Genomic DNA, 14,373 nt, shown 5'->3' with positions numbered 1-14,373 from the left:
GGGTAGTAATGAGTAGTGATAAAATAATGTATTTCATACTGCAAATTTGATATCATGGCTAGATTAGATTAGTAGCATATCTAACGTGACCTCTCTCTCTCTCTCCCCCCCTCTCTCTCTCTCCCCCCCCCTCTCTCTCTCTCTCTCTTCCCCCTCTCTCTCTCTCTCTCTCTCTCTCTCTCTCTCTCTCTCTTCCCCTCTCCACCCCCCAGAGTTTTACTCCTCCTGCTGGTGTAATTTGTGAAATGTCCCTGCCACAGGTGCTTACAGACGTGATATTGGTCACGAAGGAGCTTGCTTTGCAAAGACTGACGTTTGATTTTCTCTTTAGTACCCCTCATATATACGCCTGAATTTTCATGAATTTAGTTCCGAATTTCAAGTTATCCGCACCTCCTTACGGGAGAAACTTCTCCGTTGGGCCCTAAGTGTTGTAAAAGTCCTTTGGTTCCTCTAGACTGCCAGTAATGCACAGTTTATCCTTTCGTTTACTCCCAGGTCGTCTAACCTGTTTCCTCCTTCCCCCCCACCCATCCATAACCCAAACAGCATTAGGATTTTGTTCAATATTAGCCTCCCCCCAGCTTTCACCATGCTAGCTGCACTTCTTAACAGAGTGCCTTGGAATGTGAATCATGGACACCTTCCTAATCAATGAGGAGGCCAAATAGTTCTGCAGTTACTTAAAGTCTCTGAGGCGGATTTACCATTTAGTGGAGAAGGTAGTTCATTGCAACAGCGACGGAGTACCCTCTCTTCCGAACTCACAGTAAGCCTGCCCGCTTTACAGGTGGACGGGCTGACAGTATGCCGACAACAGAGCTCACTGCAGCTCCATCTCCGATATATGTCTCCACCAAGTGTGTGCCATTAGAGGTAAGCCATCTAACCAGCTGCTTAATTTAGAGTGGGTGGTCTGATGAATTAGGTTTGCTGTTCGTCACCGCCAGTTAAAACTTGGCGGCGAGGGACAGGAAACAAAATACCTCAAAAAAAAAAATTAAACTTTTGTAAAAGTTTGACGGCGCTGTCCATTAAACATTTACAACTGTGAAGGTGGTTCCTGACAATGTTAAGACGTGTCCTTTGGACGCTTGGCATCCCTAAATTTGGGGGATGGGATGTCCATCAGGACAACTGAGTAATTTAACATGTTGCCCTAATGGACACTACTCTGTCCTCTAAACTCTAAGGGGCAGATTTATAATAACTGGCGCATCCCCAGGGATGCACTAGTTATTGTGCGCCGCAGCTCCGCCACCCATGGTGCGCCGCATTTACAATGCGGCGCACCATGTGGCAAAAACGGCACAGATGCGTCACGCATCTGTGCAGTAAAGGCGGCGCATTGCTGGAGTTGCGTCGCAAGAGCGATGCAGCTCCAGCAAGGCTCGGGGGTGCCCTATCTGTCCAATGCTGCGTCAAGCCTTACGCCTGCTTCAAGCAGGCGCAGGGTTTTGACTCAGCATTGTTCTAAAAGTGACTTAGTGAAATTTTGTAGATTTCACTCAGCCACTTTTAGGAGGCGTTCCTGCGCAGGAACGCCCCCCCCGCACCGGAACGCCTCCTTATGGCGCAGGGCTTTACAACGTGACGCATCTCCCAGATGCGTCACGTTGTAAATACCCCGCACCATGGCGCATCTTTTGAAACCGCCGCTGCATCACAAAAGTGAAGCAACGGCGGCGTAAAAGAGGCGCAAGGGGTTTGTAATCTGCCCCTAAGTCAGTACCCATGTTTCTTAAATTCTGTTTACAATGGTGAATATTACTTACACACCAAAAGTGAAATGTTTCCACATGCCTGTTCGTACTCCTAACGCGTTCAGTGGGTTTATTCAAACAAATAGAAGTGCTGCAGGTGTAGAGGACTCAGTGCCCCAGTTTGGGGGTTTCCTCAGTTCTTCTATCCTATCCTAGTCCAACCCTCCATGTATCATAGCCCGTAGAGGGAGCGGCTCATTCCCTATGTCCTGTTTCGTAGGCCAACAAAGGCAGTAGATGTGCGAACTTGCAGGAATGATGCAGTGCTTAGATATGGTACAGCAAAGCAGTCCGTATCCAGCACTGCTTTTCACGCCGTCATTTTGGCTTGATCTCATCCAGCCTATGCCTAGCCCAGTAGAAGTAGGAGGTTAAAACACAACATGGAGGCCAGAAAAACCTGCCACCAAATTTTAAACAGGCTGCTGGATAACATTTGTGCAGTTCTGTGATTTGGAAGGCATTAATTCTTTTACATCTCCTTTGTTCAGTCTCTTGGGGTTTTCATTTCATTTTCTTTTTGCACAGCACGGTCTTGGGGTGGCTTCATTTAGAGGCTACCAGGAAACTGTATCTCAATTAATGCATCTTCCTGACCAACCATCCCTGTTTAAATTGCCACTAGTGCACATTTTATCAAAGATTTGCTTTACTTGTAGCCTCATTCTTTGTTTATTGTTCCTCAGTGGGATTTAAACCTTATTTTGACTTTTTAGATGGCATCTGTATTCTTGGTAATGCAGTTCAACTTCTTACTGTTCTGTTGTTGGATATTACATCTGCTTGTACAGCCGTAAAACTAGCCCTTTTGGTTCGTTTGTCCTTTTTTTACTCAGATAAGTTGGTCCTTTTCACTTGTCCATCTTCTGTACTTAAATATTGTTCCCAGAGGGAAGTGACTTTTTCATGTTCATCCTGGTTTTGATATATAACATTTACAGTTGTTTTTTCTACTTCAATTCTTGAATCTCTAAATTCATGTAGAGAGCCAGAGTGCTCTAATAACCATTTCCAGTGTTGTGGAATTTCATACTTCCCATTTGCCATGGGACACTTTAAAATGAATTGAGATAGAATTTTACTGTCCACTCACTTTCGATAACTGCATAGCTTCCATTTCAATGTATTGGACGTGTCTTCTGTCTGCTTGTTATGTATCTGTTTCCCCAAAAGTTGTAATTTCCTCTACTTTCATGCAAGCATGTGATGGCTCTTCAACTGTAACACACAAAAGGTGTTGGGAGAAATGCTTGCAATTTGGCTAACCACTAGAAATCGCTTCGGGTAGCATCCCAACCCGTTGTTCACCTTTACATGATGTTACACTTCGTATGTAGCTGATGTCTTCAAAGCCATTTTGTATATCATGTAAGCTTCCGTCACAAGATGTAACCTTCCTTTCTTGCAAAGGTAGTCCATTGTCAAATGTAAAAAAAAACGTAGGAGATTGTTGGGGTAAAGTTCAGTTAGCAGATTTGTTTATTGAAAAGGGAAATGAATACACGACATTGTATTGATAATCAAACTATCTACTGTATAGTATTGCACTAATTTGTGGGGGACAGCCAGAATCTGTCGTTTAAGTGGATCGTGATTAAGTTATACTTAATGATTGTTAATTGCTGCAATTGATCGATCTAGAATTTGGGAAGAAAATGGAAAATGACTGATGATGCTTCCCATTGCTCTGTATCTTACTCTTGATTCTTCTGCAGTCGACAATAAAGTGTTTAAAAAATGTTTTTAAAAATGTTAAAAAAACGTTCATACTTGGGACATTTCTTGCGCACTTTATACTGATATTTCTAACATTTACGCATATATTAGAATGGTTTTGTTATATGGTATAGATTTCTCTAATCACATGCAAAAATTCAGCGTTCAACTTGTACTCGTTCTTTGCTGTCTCTGTTTTTAAATGTTGTAGCATCTACAATTTAGAAACCGTAATACTCTAGAACAGTGAAATAATAAGAAAGAGTAGGCCTGCTGTATTTATCAACTGACCTTCAACTGAAAGTTGAAAGAGTAAATTAAAATGTTCCTAACTTACACCTTGCACACTTGAATAGGGACTGTAAAAGAAACACACCTTTGCTTAAAAATAATCTGAAACCAATAGGTGTAGAAATAAATAGCTATACCGGTTAAACCACGAAGAAAATAATGCCTTTGAAAAATGACGCAAATGTGTTTGAGTAAAGGAATAAGGGTAATGAAGTGTCGCAAGATCCAGAAAGGTGGTAAAGGATTACTGAATGCAAATATCACACAAAACAGTATTTGTTACGATACAACCTTTGGATGTTTTGACTTGGTATAAGAAATATACACCATTTTGTCCCAAAATAATGATTCTCAAACTTTTCATTTGTTCAATTGCCACAATTGCTGCCGAACTCTTTAATGACGGGTGCCTCTGGCATGCATGTGGCCTGCACAAAGTAATCAACCAGCAAAGTCCCTTCCACCGGGAACAAACGGGAACACTCCAGAGGGATAAAACTGCATTTATTCCACTCTTCACAAATAAAATTGCAATTCCTTTATTCAGCATGGCACATTTCAGCTACCGAACCTTACGCCAATCATTATCATGCATGGATTTAAATGGATTACTTCGCTCCCCTACACACTGGCCATCAAAGAAGAACTACGAGTTGACTGTAGTTCCTTCAGTTCGCAACACGGCCATCATTACGTATGTCTAGTTACCTTTGATCATCTAATACTGTGCCAACTCCATGATGAAAATCTGTTTTCATTACCATCCATTTACATAATGGGAAAGATTGTTCCATATCCCCTTAACACGTTGGTGTTTCATGCAATGTGTGCTGTAAATTGGCGGGAGCAAGTTATATGGCATAATACTCCCCTTATTGGCAGGAACAAACAGGAGCAGTATATTGGGTTAAAACTGCATTTATTCCACTTTGCATTATTAAAAATGCAATTCCTTCACTCAGCATGACTCATTTTGGCTGACAAGCCTTTTCTAATGCTTCCAGTGATGCCAATCATTATCATGCATGTATTTAAATGGATGACTTCACCCCCCCATACACAATGGCCATCTAAGGAGGACTACAAGCTGACTGTAGTTCCTTCAGTTCGTAACACCGCCATCATTACGTATGTCTGATTACCCTTGATCTTCTAATGATCAATGATGTCATTTAACATGACATGAATTATGTACTATGTAAGATCATGAGCAAGACATGACGGGTGCAAGTTATAGTTAGTTCACTAAACTAGAACTGCGAAATTCCAGTATTTTTTTGTTTTTAAACATTATTTCTTATCTCATTTCAACACCTAACTAAAATGTTACCGTAAACCTGTATGTATGTATGTATAGGCATTTATATAGCGCACTACTTACCCGGAGGGTCCCAAGGCGCTTCGACCGATGCGAAACCCTTCCTGGCTTCCCTGAGAGATGGTCCCTTAATGGGTATCTCCAGGGTGAGACCAGGCATCCCCGGCGGTCTGGTGGGGCCGTTAGTGAAGATGAGGCAAGCTAATGCCCAGAGTTGCCGAGTGTGATCGCTGATCAGAGTGGGCACCGAGGCGAGAGAATTATCGAGTCCGCTGACCCTGGTCCAGAAACCTGCCGCGCCGGGAATCGAACCCTGGTCCCGGGCCGTCCTCTGCTCTCGGGTCTACCGCCTCTAACCGGTGAGCCACACTACTTCACCTGGTTTCTTTAGGGTTATGGTGCATGATATTTAAAAGTAGGACATGTAGAAATTTAAAGTTAACATTTCCTTATAATGACTAGCACCCAAAAACTATTTTCCACTGTGGGAAGCCTAGCTGTCCTGTTTAGACAACCAGAGTACATATTAAAATTCTAATACTGTAGCTTGGGAATGAGACTAGCTAGAAAAAAAATTAAACAACAATTTTTATTAGTTATTAAAAATTCAATTCTATAATGAAGTCAGATCTTTAATAAATATTAAGGAAAAGTACCTTTTAGAAAGCTACCTTTTCAATGCCTGAAGCAACTGGAGGCTTCTTTGCATTAATTCTCCAGCTTCCCCCAAGCCTGTACTAGGCTTCAATAAGATATGAATGAGGTTGGGAATTCCTCCCAGGAGTTTTGCAATAGGTGACTGTGATTGACAGGTTACCCTGAAAGAGCAGGGATTACTTTTTTTGAGTTCAGCAGAAAGGTGGGGCTGTGGGCATCCTTTTTGATATTACACTGCCAAATCTGGCTTGGGGACCAAATCCTGCCTGACAGATCTGCAGGTTTCTCACATAACACTTGGGGTGCACTTTAAAGGAAGGGAACAGGATGCCAAGACAATTCTTGTGTATCCACAGTCACTGTTACTGAAGAATCCCGCTTTTGTCATACCAGACTTCTGTCTCTGGGTTGTTTGTTGGTACAGTGGCGGTTGTAAACTGAAGGACAATAGGGTTACTTAACATAGTACACTCCCACACTTACTTCCATGCCTCAACTCAAAGTTAAGTGTGGTGGAAGTCTTTTACCATCTTAAAAATACCCAAAGTGGGTAGGTCTGACCCCGGGAACTTTTAGCCGATTGGTTAGGGCATGCCCAGGAGTCATTCCCACCCACCAACTAGGGCCAGGCATAAATGTAGCACTTCCAAGCACCCTCGCCAGAACCTTGGCAGACATGAGGAAGAACAGAAAAGGACTGGACCTGTGACCTGAAAGGAAGTCTAAAGGACTGGACCTGCTGCCTCTTGTACCCAAGACAAAGCAGTGGACTCCAATTGTCATAAGGCTGACCTGTTTAAGCTAAAGGGATACAGCAAGCTGCAAGAGGCCTTTCCTACACCTGTCCAACTGACCAGGGCCAACTGACCTAGACTGAACTGTGCTGTTAGTCTCTGCCTGACACCATGTGAGTCTCTAAGTGCCTCCTCTGAGGTTCTGGAGGGGGGGGGGGGTTTACAGTGTACCACTGTGGTGGAGGGGGACTTAAAGAACTAAATCAGAAGGTAAAATCTTTGCCCAGGACATAACTAGGTGGAGTATACATCTCGTGCTCCATTGTGACCAGTCTCAAATTTGGTCTAGGTCCAGGTCTACTGTGACCATTGACTATCATTAGCATTTTTTTGCTTCATGGTGCTATTCCTACTTCAACTTTAAACATTCATATCTCCAGTTGCCTTAATTGGATTTTTTGTCATTTTGGTTTCATTGTGTTTATTACATTTTACTATGTTCTGATTTGGTTAGAGATTTTTGTTGTTTTTGCATTTTGTCTTTATTACTCTTTTGGTACTGCATAACTACTTTCCATACTCTCCTAAATTAAGCCTGTTGCTGTGTGCCATAGCTACCAGGAAATGGACTTCAGCTTAATGTAGTGACTTTAGGAGTTTACCCTGAAAAGTGTTGTGATTATTGCTTGATGTGGGTAGTCACCACCCCAAATAATAATCCAATTTGTTCCAATAGTTTTATGATATTATCTTTGCTTTCCACTGCCTGAGGATTGAATCCACATGTGTTGGCTGCCCCTGTGTGATTTCTATAACGTTACTCTAACACGAGGGATCGTTCTGTTGTTCAAGATATAAGATCAAGAGATCTGCGTAAATGTTCTTTTTCCAACCAAAAACAAACAGTCACCTTCTTTTCACGCATACCTTATTTTATTAGTTGCTGATAGCTGTGATTTAATAAGTAGACTTATAGCAAGTTGAAAAGTTTCTTGTGTGTCTTCACCTGATCATCCATAGACTGGGTACTGTTGCAATGTGCAGAAAAAAAGGTCTGCTGGGCACAACTGAAAAATCAACTATGTTTGCTCTGCTGTATTAGTCATTTAGCAGTTATAAAACCATATTTGTATTGATCAAATTGATTCCATTAAGCATCTCTTCAATCTTTTTTTCTGCCAAGCATATAATCAGTTTTCAACATTGTAGCTGTACAACCAAAGGTAATGGTAATACAATCCCCAATGCATTTCGGAGGTACGCCCTTCCTCAGGACAACATTTTGCAGATGGAAATAGAACACAAAGACACCGAAAATTACAAAATATAAAGTAATATACAGAAGACTGAAATACGCATCAAAATACAAAGGCCTTGCAAGCAAATAGTAAACAATCACATTAGACGCTCCAACCCTCTTCAACCATCCACCCTATCCTGCCATCCAGTATAGATATGACTTCCACAAGGTGTTTAGACTGGTTTGGGAGCATACTCCTAAAAACAATCATGCAGTAGCAGCCTGTCTAAAGTTTAATATTAAAAACTGTCATAATGATATACGATGATGATGATGATTAATTACTTTATTCGATATTTGCAGATCATAAAAGTACATAACATATCATTTGTAGGGACACACATACATTTTAAAAAATGTGTCCATTACACAAATATAAAAACTATAAAAACCTTAAAAATAATCTATATACACTGTATTTACTATAGAAAAAAAAACCTGATAGCGGGAGGTAAAGTGCAAAAATACATATGGGGTTTCTAAACAGGCAAATTTACAGCTTTGTTTGAATCTATCTGCCTACTACGAATCAACCAAGCACTTGATAAATATTTTGCAACCCCTCAAACAATGAACAGAGATGTTGTGTCTGAGGAGAGGATACGTAGGGCAATCCTAAAGTCTCTGGCTCCCAATTCCCTGCATACTTGTTTTAACCATCTTGATCTTGGACTTTGGTATGCTTTGCAGGCAAACAGGAAGTGAGGTAAGGATTCTGACACGCATGGACCGTTTGGGCAGGTAGGGAGAAAAGCTCGTAATCCTTTCCAGCCCTCCATAAATGTGTTAAGGGGAAGTGTCCCATACCTCAGTTTAAAAAAAAGAGATCTATCTTTTGGAACTTGAATAAAGTCCAAAAATGGTTCCAACTTCCTTGTGGGCTTGTGTTCCAAAAATGTTGTAGTTAGGGCTCCCCACCTTATACTGTTGAGATCCTCAGCAAGAACCCACGCCCAGTAGATTTTCTTGACAGTCCCCTTAGGGGCTGGGGACTGTGAGGACCAAAATTCAGCCAACCCCAAATTCATAACCAGCTTCTTAAATTTAGTAAGCCACTGTATTTTGTTGGCACCAATCAAGGAGATTAGTTCGTCCAGCACCAGGGCATATTTTGTCAATTCTGCTGTCCTTCTCAGGTGCACCCAGAACAGCAAAGGGCGAAGCCGGACTATATCCGAGATCGAGCGTTTGCCCATATCAAGGAAGAGTGGCTTCAATGGGGTAGAGATAGGGAGGGAAACTAGATCTCTTACAAACTTGTTCTCAGCTCTAACCAGATCATCCACTTTCTCACTTCCCCAGAGTTCAGAGCCATAAGTTGCAGAGGCCAACGCCTTTCCGTCATAAACAGCAAGGGCTGGGGCTATGGGCCTGCTGACAGACAGACGCTGGTTCCTTAGAATAGCTCCAGATGTTCTTTTTAGGTTTAGGAGCATTTTGGCGACATGGGAGTCCCATTTTCATTTTACTGTTAATCCTGACTCCCAAGTAGTCAAATTCCTCCACCACCTCCAACAACAGCCCATTAAGGGTGATGTTACTTCTCTTTGCTTTTGTGGAAGGAGGCATTACCATTAATTTTGTTTTAGAGGTGTTAATTATTAGACCATGTTCGTCACAAAACAGGGTAAATCTGTCGAACAATCTCTGGAGACCAGACGGGGTTTTGGACATCAGGAGGGTGTCGTCTGCAAAGAGGAGGGTTGGAGTTTTTTCCCCTGCCAAGACTGGGGCATCGGCGTTGTCCTCCCTCAAATGGTCTACCACCCCATTAATGAATAGGGAGAACAATGTCTGGGCCATCACGCAGCCCTGGCGCACCCCCCTGTTCACAGGCACCCTCTCTGCAAGTTGTCCCTGACTCCCCCATCTGATTCTAGCATAATTGTCCTGATGGAGTTTGGCAATAAGCTCCAGAAGATACAGTGGAAACCCCATGTCCAACAACACCCTCCAAAGCCTATCACGGGGAACCAGATCGAAAGCACTCTTCAGGTCTATGAAGACCAGATATAAGGTTCCCTTCATGATGGTTACAAATTTCCAATGTATAGCACAGAACCTGAAGACCTGATCCACTGTTCCCACGTCTTGGCGGAAACCTGCCTGGAAATGAGACAACACGTTCCCTTCCCCCAGTCAGGTTCCTATTCTATTAACAATAACCCTGCCAACTACTTTCTGGACAACGTCGATTAGACTAATCGGCCTGTAGTTGGCAGGGTCCTCCCTATTACCTTTCTTAAATATGGTGACCACCTCAGCGCCCTTCCAAGAAACTGGGACAGGATATCCACAATGGATTAAGTTCAATAGTAGGGCGATGTAATTAGTCCATAACTTGGGATCATATAGTAGTAAATAACCAGGTAACCCGTCCGGGCCTGCCGCTTTGGAGGGGACTATGCTTGTAATGGCATCATAGACTTTGTGTGGTTCGAAGGGTTCCACAGATGTCTGCCCAAATATTTTGGTGGCCACAAGGTTTGCCCGGAACCTACCTCTTCACAGTATAGCTTTGAGAAGTGGGAATGCCATTGATCAGCAGTTATATGGTTAGGGAGGGGCTCTGCTCCTATTCTGTCAAATTTGTTGATCAAGTTCCAGAACAGGGTCGAGTCTTTCGAGTAGGCAGCATTCTTAAGTTGCTGCCAATGCTCTTCCTCCCATTCCTTCTTAGCCCGACTAATGCAGATGTTGTATTCCTTCCTGGCTACCCTAACTGATGGCGCATCCTTACATCTAATACAGTTTGATATTACCCTTCTTTTTCTCCTACATTCTGCCGTGTACCATGGTGACCCCGTTTTAGTATTAGAGATCTTCCTGGGCCCTTTGGTATCTTCAATAATGAAATACGAGCCAATTTTCTCTATTAAGGTTTTATAGGAGTCTGTAAATTTGGAACATTTTTCAGTGCCTTGAAAGGAAATCAAAGATGAAAGCTCACTAGTCTCGATTTCGACTGATTCTTTGATACTAGTTAGCTTATCTACTTGGCACTTCACCCTGTTCCATTTTAATTTGCGATTACAGTTAGATGGGACTGTCTCCTTTGTAAGGAATAAGGAGCCTTTAGGTAAGATCCTCCCACTTCCCCATCTCATTTCCATACAGAGCGGGTTATGGTCGCTGTCCTGCGTCTGCCTGATTTCCATGTCCACTAAACTGCCCCAAGATCTGGTGTCAAGTAAAATATAATCAATACGAGAAGGACAGCTTAGTCTGTTGTAAGTCGTTGCACCATTTGGATCGGAGGTAGTCCTACCATTCAGGGCACGTAAATTATATTCCAAAGTTAGCAAACTTAGTTGGATCACTCTAGAGGTCCATTTCCTGATTGGCACCATAGTAATGGTCGGTATAAAGTGTCTTGAGTCCTCTTCATTACAACCCAATAGGTCCTCTTCACTTAGGGGTTCATACGTGCAATTAAAATCACCCCCTACAATAACACTAGACAGGGGGGTAAGTCCCGCTAGTGCTACCTCAAGTAATGATATAGTAGGTGAAGTTTTACCTCTCGGAGTACCTCTGGCATACACATTAAACAACTCAAGTGAGCTCCCATTCCCGTTATCCTTTATGTAAATATGCAAAATGTCACCGGTGTGTAAGTCATTCACCTTAAGTGACCAATTCAGGGCCACACTAATCCACACAAGTAGTCCCCCCGAAGGGCGGGCTCTCCCTGCACTAATTGCTGGAATAAAATGGGTAGAATAACCACTTTTGTACAGGGGGATCAAGCTCCAGGTTTCCTGGAACATACAGATCTCAAAAGTATCAATCAGATTGTTCCAATCAGGATTTTCCATATTTTTTTGTAGGCCCGCAATGTTTATTCATTTATTATTACATTTCTTAAGCGCTCAGCTACCCGTAGGTTTCCCGGCGCTGGGTATATAAAACAATGTACCAGATGAGGAGGGAGTCAAATCAGTGAACTTGCATATTAAAGAGCCAGGTCTTGATTCCCTTGCGGAAAGTCAGGAAGCACATTTCAGAACGCAAAGGAGGAGGTAAAGAGTTCCAAAGAGAGGGAGCCAGCAGAGAAAATGAGCGACCACCCATTTTTGCTTTCTTGATGCGTGGTATCCTGAACTTATTCTGGGTGGAAGACCTAAGTGTGCGAGGTGGAAGATATTGCTGCACCAGAATAGATAAATAAGGAGGAGCTTTTCCGGTCAGGATTTTATGCATAAAACATAATGCCTTAAATTTGACCCTGCTCTCGATCCGCAGCCAGTGTAGGTTACGCATGTGGGAAGAGGCTGAGGATCTGGCGGGTAGATTACAAATAAGGCGAACAGCCATATTTTGTACTACCTGGTACTTCTTAGTGACCTCCTTACAGGCACCCAGAAGTAAGATGTTACCATAGTCCAGGCGTGAGATGACAAGAGCCTGGACCACTGATTTCAAGGTGTCAGCAGGCAGCATCCACGCGATTTTCCTAAGCCACCTGATGATGGTAGTACAGGTGGCAGAGACTTTCACGACGTGCTGCCTGAAAGACAATTGATTGTCCAGGAGGACCCCAAGGTTACGAGCAAAAGGAGTTGGAGTGGGAGAAGGGCCCATCTACGGCGGCCAATGTTGTGGGCCCCAGAGCGAGATGTCAGAACCAAACAGAAGCAGTTCTGTTTTCTCCCCATTTAGTTTTAATTTGTGCTCCAACATCCATGCCGAAATCAGTTTTAGTCCAGCTTGAAGAGAGGAGAAAGGGAGGTGCTTGTTGGTGGAGAGAGAGTAGATGACTTGAGTGTCATCAGCGTAGGAATAAATAGAGAGACCTGCCTGTTCCGCCAAAAAAGCAAGAGGTCTCACATATAAATTAAAAAAAAGAGGACTGAGAATAGAACCTTGTGGGACACCGTGATTAGAGGGAAAAGTAGAAGAGACAGAAGTAGAGGAAAAAACTTGAAACGTGCGATTAGATAAAAAATTAGAGATCCAGGCCAGGGCAGCACCATCGACACCCACCTCTCTCAGGGTGGACAACAAGATGGAATGGGAGACGGTGTCGAATGCGGCACTCAGATCAAGCAAAATGAGTGCCACCGTCTCCCCGTTGTCCACTTTTTGCCTGATGGATTCTGACACACCAAGGAGAGTGGTTTCAGTCGAGAAGCCAGCCCTGAACCCGGATTGAGAGCCATGAAGAAAGTTAGAGGTTTCCACGTGAAGATTAAGCAGAGAGTTAATATGTTTCTCCAAAATTTTAGAAAAACATGAAAGTAATGAAATAGGACGAAAATTAGATGGGTTGTTAGGGTCTAAGTTGGCCTTTTTTAATAATGGGACCACCATAGCGTGCTTCCATTCGTTGGGCACGATAGCTTCAGAAAGGGAGGCATTCAAGACTTTCAAAATAATAAGGAGTAAGGTGGGATCCAGAGAGCTCAGGATTTGAGGGGGCATGGGGTCAAGCAGAGACCCAGATTTGATCTCCTGTAAATACATTTCTAGAAGTGAAGGGGAAATGGGATCCCAAGCAAGAAGTTGGGAGGGCGTAGAAGTATGACAAGAGGGGGTGACAAGTGGGGGAGCACATGCAGATAAAACAACATGAGTGGACACAGCAGGAGAGGAGTTAAAGGTGTCATAGATCTTCTCGATCTTTTCGACAAAGAAATTGGCCAGAGCTTCACACTGGGGGGTATCAAGAATGGGGGCCTTAGGTACAGTAGATGCCCCTGACAGCTCCTTCACGATTTTGAACAGGGCCTTAGGTCTATTTTGTGCCGTAAGGAGCGTGGTGTTTGCAAAGGAGGCTCTAGCACTATCACATGACATGTGGTAGGTTTTAAGAGCGGCCTTATATTCTGCTTTCTGACCATCATCATAATTGTTCCACGAAAGGAGCTTGATACTATCATCATTTGGTGGTGACCGATCAGTGGTCATTCCTGGAGCCAGTGCCACTACTACTGGCCATAGTGGAGATTGAGGTTTGCTTAAGTCGTTATTGTTTAACCCATTAGTGTATTTTCCCCAATCGGGGTCCATCTCAGCGTTGGGCATCAGCGACTCCCCATCTATCAACTCCGAGGTGGTATTGGGTTGGTATTCAGGCATATTAATCAATTGCGCTACAAAAGTCGAAGGGGTTACCTTTGATGGTCAATCAATTTTATTGAGCACCGAGTCATCTCTAAATGTTGTCCTAGACCATACAGGTCCAAATACAGTTATTAGTACTTTGTTACACAATTCAACTCAGTTTTCATTCCACATGCGATTGAATCCTGTCATGAAGAATTTTTTGGAAAAAAGGAGAGAAAACAAATAGCCCAAAATAATCAGATGTCCAAAAACACACAATTTTCTCGTAAAGGTCTTAAAAGTAGAGGAAAAGAAACTCTACCATTTATTTTATAAAATTCCTCATTATTCAATATATACAAACACATACAAAGGTGTATTTGGATAATAGAAGGAGAGCGTTCACTTACCACCTGCTCCTGAGACTCCTGCGTGCTGTGAATCCGGAGAATTTCCCACCCATTGCTCAGCGGCCCGTGCGGTGACGAAGCCGGGGTGTCGATTGCAACGCGCAGCCGGCCGTGACTGCAACAACAGCGGCTGCCT

At 43.0% G+C, this 14,373-nt stretch overlaps 1 protein-coding gene across 1 annotated transcript in view; it reads left to right on the top strand.

Annotated features, from left to right (window-relative positions):
- Positions 1–14,373, top strand: part of LOC147732886 (glycerol-3-phosphate dehydrogenase 1-like protein) — a 174,581-nt gene that overhangs the window by 70,354 nt on the left and 89,854 nt on the right. The gene's annotated exons all lie outside the window — the stretch shown is intronic.

The sequence above is a fragment of the Lissotriton vulgaris genome, chromosome 2_1 (genome assembly GCF_964263255.1).
Source record: "Lissotriton vulgaris chromosome 2_1, aLisVul1.2, whole genome shotgun sequence".
NCBI classification, from domain to species: Eukaryota; Metazoa; Chordata; class Amphibia; order Caudata; family Salamandridae; genus Lissotriton; species Lissotriton vulgaris.
This window is presented reverse-complemented; position numbering and strand designations above follow the sequence as displayed.